The sequence below is a fragment of the Bombus impatiens genome, unplaced genomic scaffold (genome assembly GCF_000188095.3).
Source record: "Bombus impatiens unplaced genomic scaffold, BIMP_2.2 scf_0074, whole genome shotgun sequence".
Taxonomy (NCBI): Eukaryota; Metazoa; Arthropoda; class Insecta; order Hymenoptera; family Apidae; genus Bombus; species Bombus impatiens.
Genome location: NT_176493.1, coordinates 453,784 through 467,650, shown reverse-complemented (window position 1 = coordinate 467,650; position 13,867 = coordinate 453,784). Strand labels below are relative to the sequence as shown.

Genomic DNA, 13,867 nt, shown 5'->3' with positions numbered 1-13,867 from the left:
CGCTATTATTATACTAACAATATGCGAACGTTGCTCGCTTTTCTTTCCCTTTACCAGCATTTGATAAAAGCTAACGAAAGTGTAAACCAGCATTCGTTCGAAGTTTGACGATTGCTTGCCGAATCGGAAATCGAACACTCGAATGCTGTAAGGATGCTCCAAGGACGTTTGTTCGATTCTTTTAGATATTATAATCTGTATGAACGTTTTCTCGCGTTTGCTGTGAAGGAATGGAACGTTCTTAGAGCACTGTACATACTTATATATTCACATGTGTACTTATGTGGTTCTATATCGTCAATATATCGCTGATGATACAAGGGGGGGGGGGGGGGGGCTCTATAATCCATCAAGCAGCACCAACAAGAACAGTAAAAAAATGTATAAAACGTGTTATCAAGGAAATGGTTTTTCGCCAGAACCCGCAGATGTTCCTCAGCGATCCCTTCGAAATCGTAAATGAATCCTACAGGCATTCCTCTGGCAGATAAGGGGAAGATAGTTCTGCCATTTAGTACCCAGTCAAGATCAATCTGAATCCTAAACGACACGGATAGATATGACATACAATCTACTTTTTTCTATACATGTAGTTTTTACATTATAAAATTTTAAATTTAAATTCCATCGTATGCTCTTTGATATAGTAAAAAAATACTATTTATATCAAAATACCCAAATAAGGATTGCAAGAAGATTCAAAGAAGATATCTTTTCTGGAACATCTGTCATCAATTCTTTATATATAATAAATAAATAAATAAATAAATAAATAAATAAATAAATAAATAAATATATTTATATATATATAGGCATGTAAACATATGAATAAAACATTTGTACAAATTTTTCAACACAGTCAAGTGCTGTCTATTGAAAACGATCGTGTTTAAAGAGCAGAACGTGTTTTCATTAGAAAATTATACAATATCAAACATTTGTTCCTGTAAACCAAATGTCGATATTATCACAAAAATCGAAAACAGCCATAAATTTAATTTCCAATAATTTGTACACAAGAGAAGACACGTATAATGTTCATTTCTCTTTCTATGTTATAGAAACTAACTATCTATATAAATCAAATGCAACCGTGTTTGTATTATATCATATATATAATCATATTATAATAATTATTATATATTTGTTATTAATATATATTATCATATTAATTATAATTTCTACAGAGATATATATGTTAAGAGAGTTTAAGTTATAATATACATATACATACATAGAAGAGTAGGATTAGTTTCATGAATTTTGAATGCCAAATGAGCTGAAGCCAAATGTAAGAAACGTATAAGTATGCGTGAGTTTCGGAAAATATTGTAAAAGTCTATTTTCGGACTGCGAATATAAAATTAAATAAAATAAAGGATAAGATAACAACTATCGTAAATGAATAAATAAAAAGTTATTAAACGCTACCGATATGACGAACGGAAAAATATTTCGTCGGGAAAGTAAAATCGTAACACTGGAAGTGATTCTTTCGGAGAAACGTCTGAAAACTCGGCAAAGTCTGGAAATTACGCCTCGCGATTTTGTGGTGAAATCTGCCATTAAGTTGCCGTCGTAACGATGAAAATACCGAGGAAAAAAATTGAGATCGTTGCCTGTATTTCTTCAGAAACGATCGCGGCTGTAATCAGGCAGGGTGGAGGAAAGACGCGAGATCGATTTCCGGATTAAATTACCAATTCCTTGAGATCTCACTGGTACTTCGATGGAGAAAAAGGCTACGTAAATAGTAGTAATCACTAGCAACCTCGATTCGAGAAATATGGTTCCCTAGCTCCTCCATTAATAAGACGATAACGAGGCTTTAAATCGATGCGAGTGTCCGCGTTCCTTTATACTTCGTTGTGTTACTAGTGGAAATAATATCATCGGCGAAGCCATGATATGCTTATAAAAATTATTTTGTCGTAATCGTATCTAGATCTTTTGTATGAACGATAATTATAAAATTATCGCGTGGTATGTATTTTTGTAGGATACTTACGAAGCATATACTAAATCCTAAGAGATACTTAGTAATTTACAGTAAAGTGAATTAATTGATTTCCTGGCTGACATTTTTGCAGAATTTTATTCTTAGTTGTAATTATTAAGAAAGGATCAAGTTAATATAACAATAAATAAAATCAGGATATAATACAGGAATTAAGAATTCAATGTAAAAATATAATACAGCGTAAGAAACTAGGAACAAGAACGCAACACCTTCCTTGTAATAGGCTATGGGCTTAAAGCACAAATAAATCAGTATTATTATCGTCACAATATTTAGTCATGTTTGATATTTTCAAACCGAAAAAATATTATAACCATTACGACGAGAAACGATCGAAATTTTGTCTTTTCCGTCTTATTTGATAATAAAATGATTCGATCCGATTTAAGAAAGCTTTATCTCTTTCTTTTCAAGTTCTAGCCCTTTGCTAAATACTACTACCAAAATATGCAAAATTATAAATTAAAAGTGAGATCTATAAAGTTTTCGTAATACGCTATACATGGTAACGACGCGTTTCAATCAATAGCGAAACGTGCCTCATTCTCGAAAAACGTCGTCCACTTGAGACATTATCGAAGAATCGATTGGAAATTTTGCTTAATGCGCATAGCGGTAGCACTCAATCTTGGAAATGTTTTTTTATATTTCGTGCTGCGATCTTCCTTCCGGCGAGGTTTGTCGGATTTTAATAACTTCCGTTCACGGGTTTGGTATCGATAATCCCATTGTCGAGTGAATATCGAGAAAACTCCACTGCTGAATGGAGTACCGTAGAACCGCAGGAGACTGCTAATGCACTGTCAACAATGGATCTCTCACCAGGAAATCTGCCTCTCTCTCTCCTTCTCTGTTGCAATGAATTCGAGCTCTGTTGACTTCAACTACTTCACGTGCAAATGCCACGATGCCTGGACAAACCGAAATTAATTATTATAATTTTTAACCTATATTTCTATTGTACTATATTATTGTATTACAGTGGAACCTCGCTTTATCCGCACCTCGTGTGTACAAACAAATTCAGACTCAACCTCGGAAATACAAACTCTTAAGGGAGCCCCTATTATCCGAACTATTAGGTCATCCGAACTGCCTTGTATCCAGAATTGTTCGGATAAACGAGGTTCTACTATATTTTATTAATCAACACTATATTTCTTTTTTATTTCTTTTCTTTGGATAAAATATATATTATACGTATACGTTGTATTGGATAATGTAATTCTATCCTGTTAAGAACGCAGAATTTATTTTACGGATATTTTCTGTTCGTATTATCGATCGATTAAAATATGCGATGAACGTGAATTATACTAGAAAACTTCTTTTTCTCCAATATGATTTCAAACAATCGAATATAGGAGAAAATGCAAGGAATGATATCTGCACGCTAGCTTCAAACTTAGCACGTGCGTGCCATTCCTCAAATTTCGCTCGATATTCAACTTTTAAACTTTGAAAAGTATTTCTTCGATGAGCGAGACGAGGAGATTCCTTTAGAATGGTAGTATCTAAGTATATCGCATATGCACGAGGTGTATCGAAAATTGTAATATAACCGCGAAACAGGTCGCATAAAATTTTTCGCATTTTCGTTCGTTCGAAATAACATGTCTGACCAAATAAATTATGTATCGTCTAAACAATCGTTTTTAAAGGAGAAATCTTAAACGAACATAAATGCACGAACACGTATTTTTCCCTTTTTGATCTATCGTCTAACGTCAAATTACCTTTCAGTATTTAGTTCGATCACGTACAGAAAACAACATTGAAAACAACGTATTGAAAACGGAACTCTGTTACGTCCTACATCTGCTAATGATAACGCTTCCATTTAAAAAATTTCAGGTCTCGCACTTTATCAAGATGGAAAATCTCGAAAGAAGAGAAAGGAGAGAAAAACAGAGACCATCGATAGATCATCGATCTGATCAATTTTGGGAAACTGGTGGGGGATCGGGCAACGAGAGCTACACATACATAGCGATGCGGAGCATCAGCGACAGAGTAAGAGGGAAAGCGCAGGGTGGCAAACGCCGAGTTGCCACCCTTCGTCAGCTGTCCTGTACGAGGCAGCCAGTACGCGTCGTGGCTTCGCCACGTGCTTCTCGTCTCTTTGCAAAGTTCGTGTTCACCATCGTCGACGATGTTTTCATATTTGACCGTGATCTTGTTGTGTTGACTCGCCGATCAAATCGAACCACGGATTCTCCGCGATGCGATCAATTTGGGACATCTGGATCCGTTCGTGACCATCGGTCGTACATACTGTTTCGACGACCATGTGACGAACGAGACGCTTATCTTCGATACGAGTTCATTATGGAGATTCCAGCGTTTTTTCATCGAGCGTAATAATAGGTGAGTTTGCGAAAAATATCGTTCTTTTAATATGCAGTTTACTAACAAACTTAGCTTCAGTTTCGTTTCAAAGAAACCAGTGACACGAACCAAAGTCAAGATCGACGTTTATATATTAAATTTCAGTTGAAAAGAATCAGCAATTTTTTTTTAAAAAAAGGGAAGAGAAATGAGGTTTTTAATAATCGAAAGTCTTACTTAATTTTTTTGTGATATTCGTTGCTGCTTGTGTATTTTGAATTTTTTATCGTAGTTATTTTTGTATCTTGACGATTCGTTTCTTACTTTATTTTGACAACAAATTTTACAAATCGAACGACGTGCAATTAGAATCGTTTGACCTTCGGTGAGAATTTTTAACACCTTCGTACCTTGTACCTTGGGTGTAATTTTTTGTACGCAACGTAACATTAGTTTCTATTGAAATTTAGTTTAAAAATTAATTTTTGTTTTTTTCTCTCTTGCAATGGATTTGTTCTTTCTTCGTGTGTTTAATATCTGCGATTCTTTTCCGAGAAAAATGATGAGGGTGCAAGTCGGAGACAAATGAAACTAAGACGTGTAATAATGATAATTATTTACTGACGCGAGATAAAATAATTGGATGATAAAAGTAAATGTTACATTGTGCTTTATTAAGAATTTAAATGATAAGAAATAAAAATAAGCTTGTTTTCATTGAAAGTAAGTTAGGCAGTTATTTGTTTTGAAATATAATTTTATAAACTAAAGGTGAAATATTAATAATGATTATAAATATTAATATGGACGGCGTATAAATTGAAATTCGAAGTGCATCTTTTTGCACGAATATGTACAGATAAAAATAAGTATAGAACAAATATTTATTTTAGTATTATGCTAATTTTTGATACGTCAGAATAATTGTTTAACATCATTCTTGAATTGCAGAAGACGCAATGGCAAATTATTTTTGTCACTTTAAGAATTTAGGAATTCAAGTCTAAAAATTACGATAAAAAACCTCACTTTCTTAAGAATAAAGTCACGAAAGTGTAGTAAAAAGTTCTTAAAAATCGTCAGTTTATCTAAAAATTAGGCATCTTTATCCGCGGTAGCAAAGATTATGCTTTATCCTCTTCTTCGGCAAAGTTGTTCGCCACTTTCATTAAGAATACTTTAAAAGGTCGAAAAGTGTATTTTCATAACAGCAAGTGCAAAAAGTTTGAAGCGTAATTCGCTAAGCTTAGGAACATTTCGAAAGTTGAGATAAGCTATACTTCTACTTCATCGTTATGGTCAACACGTTCGACAAAGTTACTGGTTTGCCAACCTTGCTCAAGTTGGATTAGAAAAAATATGTAATATTGCTAATTATTTGCTGATGTGAAATAAAATAATTGGATGTTATCAAAATGATATTGCAACAATAAAACTCGCTGAGAAAGATGTACTCATTCATTGGTTTTTTCATTGAATTCCAATCGAAAGATAAATTAGAGACACAAACGAAGAGCTGACTAGACGTACAAGCATATGATATTCGTAAAAATAAATAGAAAATTTCACGTTAATGTAAACTTTATAAAACCAATGCTTGATACGTGATCTTAGTAACGTTATAATTCATTTTAAATAATAGTAAATATAACGCAATAAATACGTGTGATATCTGGAAAATACAAATCTATAATTCATTTTTTGAAGAAATACGTTCCTTAACTTTTCACATTCGAGTTTAATAAAAGATGGGAAAGATATTACGTCAGAGGAGAAATTATTTCTTGGGATGGACCTTTTTCCAAGAAATTCGTTTAAAGATCTTTTCGTACGACATCGTATAAACTTACACTTGATGTTCGTAAATTGGTTTCACATGCTATGGAACGTTAGTTATTCAACGAATCGTACTTTTATTATGTACACGCGCTCCGGTAACGCTTGAAGAGAAAATGTGACAAGAAGTACGAGGAGGTAAGCAGTTTCGTTACGGTGAAAAGAAGCTTGTAGGTAGAACGATATCTAAATGAGACTTAATAGAGATGATCTTTGCTAGATGAATGAGAGAGTTGGTATATGATTCTCGCGAAGCGAAATAACGTGATAATTGCTTTAATGAACATTTATAGCAGTCGTTTTTATATGCGAAATTTGTAGCTTTCGCAGCGAAATTAGAAGAAGTTAACGTGCTTCTTTTTAGGAGAAACAATCTATCTTTTTATGTCGAAAAACTAAATTAACATACTATTCGCGCTTATAACTATATTTTATTACATTTTTCGTAATTCAGTGCCGTATATATTTAGCAATTTAATTTGCACGAAGGAAGATTTTATACATTTCTGCCATACATGGATGGTTACCTTTATTAATAAAGAAAATGCTTTAAATTACTTGGGATAGTTTAAAGATGATTTAAAAAACAAATTTTGAAAGAAATTATCTTCTTATTTGAATGAAATAGATGAAAAGATCAACCGAATACAATATATTGCGATGCATTTGCCGTATAAAAACATCACTCGTGAAATCTTTCCTTGGAGAAATTTCTTAAAAAAACTTTCTTGCAAGAAAAAATTACTAAAATAAGATCACGAATTCTTAGAAATTATATTTCTCGAAGAATGTTTACTCGAATAAAATTAAAAATATTGCATCGATATACGATAATAAGAAAAGGAAATATTGCGTACTTTAAAATTTTAGTTTATTAAATTGAAATTCAAACATACCACTGATCATAATTTCTACGGAAAATTACTAAAGTTATACTCAAAAAAAAAAAAAAAAAAAAATAAAGATATTCAATTAAAAATTCAATCAGATATCGATAATATTTAATTAGAAATTTAATTGGATATCGATAATATTCAATTAAAAAATCATATGTGGGAAATAAATTAAGTACTTTAAGAATTATCATAATATTACATCATTATTAGTATTAATTATAAAATTGTTAATACTAATATCGATTCATATTAATTCCTATTATACCGTACAACGTCGAATCACATTTTCAATCGTTCGGCTCAATCAACCAGTTTTCATCGTCGAATCGATAATTATGTTGTTCATCACCATCCAAAGGCTTTTCAATCGTTTGTTCAGCCGATCTTTTCAGTAAACTCGATGTTTGTCAATACGTGAAACATACACAATGTATCGGCAATCTGATTTCGCGGGAACGAAACGAAGATGCAAGTTATTCCCAGGCTGATTAGAAACTTTCGTCATAAAAGTTTGCCTCTCTCGCTGAAAAATCTTTTCTATATTTTAAACAATTAAAGAAAAATAAACAAAACATGGCTATCGAAGCAAATCTCCAATACCTCGACGCTCACCCTGTTGTTAGAAGTAAAACATATTAAAAAACTGTGCAAAAAGTATGGAAAATTAGAAATGCGAAAGGAAATCTCAGACGCCGAGATTGCTCTTCGAAGGAAAACGTGATTAAAATAAAGATATTCTGTTATCAATTGTTACAATGACCAACTTATTTTTCAAGAAAATCGCAAAATAGCTTACAAAATTGCTAAATATGATAGTAACGTGAAAAGATATGGAATATAAAAAATCGCTGCAGAAAGAAATCTCGAACACCGTAAGACTATTCTTCGAAGGAAAACACGCTGCAAAATATATTCTGCTATCAATTGTTGCAATGACCGAACACGGCTTTGGTTATTGGGTCAAAACGAGTAAAAGGACACGTGATGCCTTCAATGGAAGCTTATGTCTTAAGATGCAGATTTTGTTGTATATGGTGGTTCGAAATGCAGCATACTCGTAGTTTTCGAGATATTAACAAAATTCTATTAGTACTATGTACATTACGAGATGCAGCCGACGCGATAGTCGCTTCGCTCGCCGGTCGACGAACTATTTATAATTTATAGTTTGCACGTAGGTATAGGATTATATAGGTTTGGGTTATCCTTTACTTTCCAACCGTGTCGTTTAGGTGGCCTGTTACGAGCGAAGCGACTATCGCCTCGACCGTGTTGCGCATGCAGTCACGTATGTATATCTAGGCAAGATGCAATGTATTAGTAATACTAATATATTTTTCTCGATACAATCTCGTGAACTGTGAGTTTCGGACCACCATAGTTGTAACTTTTTAGAGACGAGCTTCCGATCAAGGTATCACACGCCCTCCTATTCGTTGTCCCAATGAGTAAAACGAAATCCAATGACCAACTCATCGCTGAAAAAGTTTGAAAATATGTTGGAAAAATGTGAAACAGAAAAAATGCAGAGCAGAAAACATAGAAAATAATATAAAATAAGAAGAGAAATCTCGGATACCGCGAGGCTCTTTTTCGAAGAAACTTCGCTTTCAAACGCTTTATTCTCGTCCGGAAAAACCGTCTCACGGTTACGGAATCGTGTAGCGACTATCGCGAAAACACAAAAGCCACTGGAGAGGTCGCGATAAAGTCCTGGCACCCTTGAAAAGTGAGAAGAGTGTCAGTATCATTATTTACCCGGGACGTTTTCATGGCGAGAGACCTTGTCGACGATGGCAGATTTCGTTTCCTCGAGAATCGTGTGCCGACCGAATATCGCGGCTCCTGTGTTCACAGGGGTGCGATGTAATTTCTCGTTGACCCATCTGTGATGTTTTGCTCGATATTAGCAAGCTCTCGACGTTAAAGCCGGCCATTTCGAATGGAAACGGCAGCCGCGCAGTTTCCTGCAACCGTGGTGTTATTTTGTAACAAACGGTTTGTAATAATATCACTCGAGATTGCGAGGCTTAACGAAGTCGATGTTTCGTTTGCATCGTAGTCGAGGCTCTTGATTCCGTTGTAACATAATTAGAAATTGTGATGAGATCGTAGTTTACGTATACAGTAATTCTGTTCGGTTTCTTTCCGTTTCTTCGTTTCAATTATAAGCTTTACATATTTTCACGTCGCATCTACTGCCAATTGTAAGCCATTCATTGGCGAAAGTGACACGATTCTATGATTTTCTTTTATATCGAAGAATCAAAATTATATTGAAAGAATTTGATGTGTTTCAGATAAATTAGACTTCTGTGCGATCACAGAACCATTTGTTGGACTGCTGATTTAGTTTAGAAGTGGTGCGAGGATTCCGGATTCCAAGAAATTTGACACGAAATTAGATCGGTCGTAGTGTCATTTTCGTGCTGTACGCAAATCGAAGTAAAGGAGATCTTTATTAGCCACTCGGTAGAACTTCGTGTTTAATTCAAAAGAAACTACTTTTGGTGTTTTTAGCTGATACAGTTGTTGATATAAAGTACAAAGTGAAAGCTTAATGCACCTGTTACTTCCTTGCCCTTTAATGTACGCATTAATCTTTTGAGAGAATTTCTCGAAGATAAACATTTTACATACGATCCATAAACGACTTTTTCATGAACTTTCATTTTTTCTTCATGTTTCTTTATGGACGATTTGAAACTTTTCATAACCACTGTGTTTGTAGATGTGTACTTTATGTATCTTGTAATTATTCGTAACAAATCGTACCGCGGATTATGTAGGTACAGGTGAAAGTATGAGTCGAATGGTAATATTAACGAACGTCGATAACTACTAATTGTAACGACATAATTGGTAGCATTAAAATTGAATTGTATTCATTTCTAACGAGTCATAAAATTCTCTCTTTCTGTCCACGTTATATATTCCGTCATTGTTCGCTTCGCGTTTCTCTATCTTTACTATTTTTATATTTTACTGTCTTTATTTATATTATTGCTGTCTATTACTCGTTAATTTCTTTTTTACTCTTATATTTTAAAGGTGGTACTGACTTTAAGTTAATAAATAAATAGTGATACTTAGAATGGATTTCTTATTTAACTCATAAATATTTCACAATTTGTATAAATGCATTTCTCGGTAGAATGAGCATCATAGAACGCTATCGAAAGATATCGTGAGAAAGACTGGAAAAAACGAATTCAGAGCGACGATGGCGGTAACAACGTGCGTGAAAACGTGACAAATAAATACTGACAGTTCGGTGCCAATATGGGTCGTGATATCACTTTAACAACGACGATAAATCTAATCGCGTGAAAGCCTCGATACCGTAAATATATAGGGTGCTTCGGTAAATACTTAGTATGTATCTTGATATTGTCTGAGCGAGATAAATTTGCACTGGAAAAACTACGTGTAGAAAGGCGACCATTTTATGACAAAGAATTTTTTCAAAGTAGGTCCATTCGTCTTTGTCTTTAGAAGGATAACATTCCATCTTTTAATATTTTTATAATAATTACTAGTATCTTCCGAACAACTATGAAAACTTTTTATTATACCCAGTTTTTATACGTCATGAGACTCTTTGATTATCTAGTATTAATAAATATGATATAGCAAAATGTGTTAATACGTGTAATACATGAAATGTTAATGTAATAAAACATTGAATATTAAAACAAAAGAATATTTTCTGAAAAAACACGTCGAAATAATTTCTATGCAGTGCGCGAGTAATTAGTAATGTGAGTTTATACAGAACCATTTAGTTGCTTCTAGTTAATAACCATAACAACTATAACAACAACGCTATATACGATTGTTCGTTAGTAGTTATAGACACTAATCGAAGATTTCTTGTAGACGATAACATAAGTGCAAGTAAATCTTGTCGTGTAATGTCTTACATGCCAATAGGAATATCGTAGTACAGAATTTAATAGCAACTTCCATTTGTAAATAATTACTAATAGTTTAATCTAACAATATAATAATTACTAATAGTTGAAAGATGCCACCGGTACGTCTAACATTGTGTCCGTGTAAAACAACGTAAGTGTAATTATGCGATAAATATGTTCAAACACATGGTCACTAAATATAACCAATTCTATAGTTCTTACTGGGAACATTATAAAATGCACTTTCGTAAGAAAAATAAAAAATGTTTGAAATATATGATTAGTTATATTTATTTTATTAAATAAATGTATTTTTTGGGGTTTCATACAAGTTATTTTTCTCTGCAACTAAAATGTAGCACATATAAGCTTTTCTACAATTACGATTCCTTTTCTGATGAATTTCGACTATATTAGTGCAAAAAAATGGAAAGTTTTTCCTTTGGATTATTGTACACTTAAGATTTTATAATAATCAAAACAATTCAACTTGCGAAGATAATGTTAAATCAGTGAAGTATTTTCTCGCTCGTAAAAAATTTGATGTTTAGCACTTACAGTGTTGTCTACGAGAAGCCTTCGATCGTTTATCAAAAATAATAATAGTACAAGATTATATAGATAAATTAAATTATCGACAATTTTTTTGTTTCGTTTCGGTGTGACTGATTCTTTATTGTAGAAAAGATATTATTATAAACAAGTAACGTACTATTTTTTATATTAAAAGGTTTAAAAACCTGTCAGAACATCACAACTTTATAATCACTTTGTTTCTTATAAAGGCCTTTTATTAACTGAATTATGACTCTGAGTGGCCAATAAAGTTACGAAGGCAGTCTATAAAAGCGAATGAAACCGTTGGAAATTCTGACAAAGTTTTCCGACATGTAAAGAGCACATTTAGATGCGGTGAGATTTATTGTAGAAATGAAATTTCTTACAACTCGCGTTATGATACCGAAGCTGTACTAAAAATCTTAAATGCGTCTAGTTCCAAATAATTATATTCAAAATGAATATAGCAAACAAATAATATAGCTACTATTTACGTAATCATCTTATGAACGAAATTTCTATGGATTAATAAAAATCTTTATACGAATCAATAAACTGTCGAAATAAAACCGTAAAAAAGTACAATATTATTATTCGATATTAAAATATTATTCTGAAAACGAAAAATCCCTAACAAGTAGTAAATATAATAGATCTGTAGTATTAAATAGATTAAAAAGAATCTTTAAATAAATATGAGTAATGTATTAAATATAGTAAAAAAAGTAGTAATTATAGTAAAAGGTAGTAAATCTAAAAATAGTAAATCTTTAATAAATAATATATTTAAAAGCTTCCATAAGGATATACGATTTTTAAATTCGTAGACTGTGCTGGTCCAATATTTTAGCTTTCTGAACGTGATGGACATATACCTGCATGTGATTATAAACCAGGAATAATATCAACTAACACAACAAATGTTAACATGTGTACACCTCAATCGCAGATTTTGTACTTTATGCTTGTATATTATCTGTATTGTATTTATATGCCCTCGAACAACAGTTTCATGTAATAACAAGAGAGAAGATAAACTCTGTATACATATATGGGAATTTTTGCATGGACAGCTGGTTGAATTGGTTTAGTCAAAGTAAAGACGCGAGATTTCGAAATTGCATTGTTTGGTTCGTTTTTAAGAGCGAGTGGTATTATACGAGTTGGTTAAAAAATTTTCCTTCTTTGACCTATATTCTCGCATTGGAGATTAAAGCGTTATAATGGAGAGTTCGTATAATATGCGAATCATTATGACAAGAGATTTGAGAAGCCTGTTCGAATAATATTTGTTAGCGGTCGCACAATTAAAAGTATAATAATTGAAATTTCAAAGATTTGCATAAACAGATTCGTTCCGTTTGTAATATAAAAAAGAAATATGTGTTTTGTCTATGAATTTGTTCGTAAAAGGTGTATGGATTAGATTATTTGTAAATTTTATAATTTTATAAATCTGCTATGCGGAAAGAGAATCGTGGAGCATATTTTCTGCTTTAACTTACAATTTAATCGGCTGAAAAATTGCAGGAAGAAATGGAGTGACTCGAATAAATTACAGATGAATGGTGGGAATAATATTATGCAATTTGCATCATCCAATTTACTTTCTATATACTTTACAATTTTACTTTTTTTAGTTTACATAAGCATAGCATCTGTTTACGATACTTTTAGTATATACATTACAGTGAAATAAGTTATCCTATAATAATTTAATAGTACGTAATTTCAACCGATTAATAATCCTCGTACGACCGTTTTATTGGACCTACATCGATTAGTTTTAGATTTGTAACACAGTTCCAAATAAATGCAAATCAAAGCATTAGCCATTAGTAACGATGACAAGGAAATACATTATTCATTATATTTCGGCTGATTAATATACCGGATCAAAATTGAAAGCTTCCCAATTTATTATTATTCATCAATCTCATTACATAGTTATCGAAAATCTGCCTGACAGTGATTTGAATAATTTTTCACGAAAATATTAATTTAACATATACGCAAAACTCTGTAATATAATTGATACGAATAACATAATAATTAATCTCTCAACCAACAAAATGTCGCGATAATATTCAAATTTAATTTACAGAAGAAAGTTCTACACGACTAATAACTCTTAATAAATAAATCAAGTCTTACTACTTTGAAACATACTCGAGCGCAGATTACACGTGTTTCGTCTAACAATGCTTTGAAAAACTAACGAGATACGATCTATACAGGAGAAAAAGAATGTGTTGGAAACCGTACGACCTCGTATCGAAGGGAATTTCCGCAGTAAGAAAAGCGCCATTGGC

The 13,867-nt window shown here is 32.5% G+C and overlaps 1 protein-coding gene across 1 annotated transcript in view; it reads left to right on the top strand.

The window, feature by feature from the left end:
• Nucleotides 1–13,867, top strand: part of LOC100748322 (gamma-aminobutyric acid receptor alpha-like) — a 99,259-nt gene that overhangs the window by 16,463 nt on the left and 68,929 nt on the right. Inside the window, exon 2 of the mRNA XM_003485658.4 lies at nt 3,875–4,387. The gene's annotated coding sequence lies outside the window, so the exon portion shown is untranslated. The remainder of the gene's footprint in view (nt 1–3,874; nt 4,388–13,867) is intronic.